The sequence below is a fragment of the Heptranchias perlo genome, unplaced genomic scaffold (genome assembly GCF_035084215.1).
Source record: "Heptranchias perlo isolate sHepPer1 unplaced genomic scaffold, sHepPer1.hap1 HAP1_SCAFFOLD_345, whole genome shotgun sequence".
In the NCBI taxonomy this organism is placed as follows: Eukaryota; Metazoa; Chordata; class Chondrichthyes; order Hexanchiformes; family Hexanchidae; genus Heptranchias; species Heptranchias perlo.
Window position 1 is genome coordinate 287,501 of NW_027139357.1, and position 4,135 is coordinate 291,635.

Consider the following 4,135-nt stretch of genomic DNA (forward strand, 5'->3'; position numbering starts at 1 on the left):
GGGCGCGACAGGCAGAGCGAGAGAGGGCGCGACAGGCAGAGCGAGAGAGGGCGCGACAGGCAGAGCGAGAGAGGGCGCGACAGGCAGAGCGAGAGAGGGCGCGACAGGCAGAGCGAGAGAGGGCGCGACAGGCAGAGCGAGAGAGGGCGCGACAGGCAGAGCGAGAGAGGGCGCGACAGGCAGAGCGAGAGAGGGCGCGACAGGCAGAGCGAGAGAGGGCGCGACAGGCAGAGCGAGAGAGGGGCGCGACTGGCAGAGCGAGAGAGGGCGCGACAGGCAGAGCGAGAGAGGGCGCGACAGGCAGAGCGAGAGAGGGCGCGACAGGCAGAGCGAGAGAGGGCGCGACAGGCAGAGCGAGAGAGGGCGCGACAGGCAGAGCGAGAGAGGGCGCGACAGGCAGAGCGAGAGAGGGCGCGACAGGCAGAGCGAGAGAGGGCGCGACAGGCAGAGCGAGAGAGGCGCGACAGGCAGAGCGAGAGAGGGAGCGACAGCAGAGCGAGAGAGGGCGCGACAGGCAGAGCGAGAGAGGGAGCGACAGGCAGAGCGAGAGAGGGCGCGACAGGCAGAGCGAGAGAGGGAGCGACAGGCAGAGCGAGAGAGGGAGCGACAGGCAGAGCGAGAGAGGGAGCGACAGGCAGAGCGAGAGAGGGAGCGACAGGCAGAGCGAGAGAGGGAGCGACAGGCAGAGCGAGAGAGGGAGCGACAGGCAGAGCGAGAGAGGGAGCGACAGGCAGAGCGAGAGAGGGGAGCGACAGAGAGAGAGAGAGAGAGGGAGCGACAGACAGAGAGAGAGAGGGACGACAGACAGAGAGAGAGAGGGAGCGATAGACAGACAGAGAGAGGGAGCGATAGACAGACAGAGAGAGGGAGCGACAGACAGAGAGAGAGAGGGAGCGACAGGCAGAGCGAGAGAGGGAGCGACAGGCAGAGAGAGAGAGGGAGCGATAGACAGAGAGAGGGAGCGATAGACGGAGCGAGAGAGGGAGCGATAGACAGAGCGAGAGAGGGAGCGACAGGCAGAGCGAGAGAGGGAGCGACAGGCAAAGCGAGAGAGGGAGCGACAGGCAGAGCGAGAGAGGGAGCGACAGGCAGAGCGAGAGAGGGAGCGACAGGCAGAGCGAGAGAGGGAGCGACAGAGAGAGAGAGAGAGAGAGAGAGCGACAGACAGAGAGAGAGAGGGAGCGATAGACAGACAGAGAGAGGGAGCGACAGACAGAGAGAGAGAGGGAGCGACAGGCAGAGCGAGAGAGGGAGCGACAGGCAGAGCGAGAGAGGGAGCGACAGGCAGAGAGAGAGAGGGAGCGATAGACAGAGAGAGGGAGCGATAGACAGAGCGAGAGAGGGAGCGATAGACAGAGCGAGAGAGGGAGCGATAGACAGAGCGAGAGAGGGAGCGATAGACAGAGAGAGGGAGCGACAGACAGACAGAGAGAGAGAGGGAGCGATAGACAGAGAGAGAGAGGGAGCGATAGACAGAGAGAGAGAGGGAGCGATGGACAGAGCGAGAGAGGGAGCGATCGACAGAGCGAGAGAGGGAGCGATAGACAGAGCGAGAGAGGGAGCGATCGACAGAGCGAGAGAGGGAGCGATCGACAGAGCGAGAGAGGGAGCGATAGACAGAGCGAGAGAGGGAGCGATAGACAGAGAGAGAGAGGGAGCGATAGACAGACAGAGAGAGGGAGCGATAGACAGACAGAGAGAGGGAGCGATAGACAGAGAGAGAGAGGGAGCGATAGACAGAGAGAGAGAGGGAGCGATAGACAGAGAGAGGGAGGGAGCGATAGACAGACAGAGAGAGGGAGCGATAGACAGACAGAGAGAGGGAGCGATAGACAGACAGAGAGAGGGAGCGATAGACAGACAGAGAGAGGGAGCGATAGACAGAGCGAGAGAGGGAGCGATAGACAGAGCGAGAGAGGGAGCGACAGACAGAGAGAGGGAGCGATAGACAGACAGAGAGAGGGAGCGATAGACAGACAGAGAGAGGGAGCGATAGACAGAGAGAGAGAGGGAGCGATAGACAGAGCGAGAGAGGGAGCGATAGACAGAGAGAGGGAGGGAGCGATAGACAGAGCGAGAGAGGGAGCGATAGACAGAGCGAGAGAGGGAGCGATAGACAGAGAGAGAGAGGGAGCGATAGACAGAGCGAGAGAGGGAGCGATAGACAGAGAGAGGGAGGGAGCGATAGACAGAGCGAGAGAGGGAGCGATAGACAGAGAGAGGGAGGGAGCGATAGACAGACAGAGAGAGGGAGCGATAGACAGACAGAGAGAGGGAGCGATAGACAGAGAGAGAGAGGGAGCGATAGACAGACAGAGAGAGGGAGCGATAGACAGAGAGAGAGAGGGAGCGATAGACAGAGAGAGAGAGCGATAGACGGAGAGAGAGAGGGAGCGATAGACAGACAGAGAGAGGGAGCGATAGACAGACAGAGAGAGGGAGCGATAGACAGAGAGAGAGAGGGAGCGATAGACAGACAGAGAGAGGGAGCGATAGACAGAGAGAGAGAGGGAGCGATAGACAGAGAGAGGGAGGGAGCGATAGACAGACAGAGAGAGGGAGCGATAGACAGAGAGAGGGAGGGAGCGATAGACAGAGAGAGGGAGGGAGCGATAGACAGACAGAGAGAGGGAGCGATAGACAGAGAGAGAGAGGGAGCGATAGACAGACAGAGAGAGGGAGCGATAGACAGAGAGAGAGAGGGAGCGATAGACAGAGAGAGAGAGGGAGCGATAGACAGACAGAGAGAGGGAGCGATAGACAGAGAGAGAGAGGGAGCGATAGACAGACAGAGAGAGGGAGCGATAGACAGACAGAGAGAGGGAGCGATAGACAGAGAGAGAGAGGGAGCGATAGACAGAGAGAGAGAGGGAGCGATAGACAGACAGAGAGAGGGAGCGATAGACAGACAGAGAGAGGGAGCGATAGACAGACAGAGAGAGGGAGCGATAGACAGACAGAGAGAGGGAGCGATAGACAGAGCGAGAGAGGGAGCGATAGACAGAGCGAGAGAGGGAGCGATAGACAGAGAGAGGGAGCGATAGACAGACAGAGAGAGGGAGCGATAGACAGACAGAGAGAGGGAGCGATAGACAGACAGAGAGAGGGAGCGATAGACAGAGAGAGAGAGGGAGCGATAGACAGAGAGAGGGAGGGAGCGATAGACAGACAGAGAGAGGGAGCGATAGACAGAGAGAGAGAGGGAGCGACAGACAGAGAGAGAGAGGGAGCGATAGACAGACAGAGAGAGGGAGCGATAGACAGAGCGAGAGAGGGAGCGATAGACAGAGCGAGAGAGGGAGCGATAGACAGACAGAGAGAGGGAGCGATAGACAGACAGAGAGAGGGAGCGATAGACAGACAGAGAGAGGGAGCGATAGACAGAGCGAGAGAGGGAGCGATAGACAGAGCGAGAGAGGGAGCGATAGACAGAGCGAGAGAGGGAGCGATAGACAGAGCGAGGGAGCGAAAGACAGAGAGAGAGAGGGAGCGATAGACAGAGAGAGAGAGGGAGCGATAGACAGAGAGAGGGAGCGATAGACAGACAGAGAGAGGGAGCGATAGACAGACAGAGAGAGGGAGCGATAGACAGACAGAGAGAGGGAGCGATAGACAGACAGAGAGAGGGAGCGATAGACAGAGAGAGAGAGGGAGCGATAGACAGAGAGAGAGAGAGCGATAGACAGAGAGAGAGAGGGAGCGATAGACAGAGAGAGAGAGAGCGATAGACAGAGAGAGAGAGGGAGCGATGGACAGAGAGAGAGAGGGAGCGATGGACAGAGAGAGAGTGGGAGCGATGGACAGAGAGAGAGTGGGAGCGATAGACAGAGAGAGTGGGAGCGATAGACAGAGAAAGTGGGAGCGATAGACAGAGAGAGAGAGGGAGCGATAGACAGAGAGAGAGAGGGAGCGATAGACAGAGAGAGAGAGGGAGCGACAGACAGAGAGAGAGAGGGAGCGATAGACAGAGAGAGAGAGGGAGCGATAGACAGAGAGAGAGAGGGAGCGACAGACAGAGAGAGAGAGGGAGCGATAGACAGAGAGAGAGAGGGAGCGATAGACAGAGAGAGAGAGGGAGCGACAGACAGAGAGAGAGAGGGAGCGATAGACAGAGAGAGAGAGGGAGCGATAGACA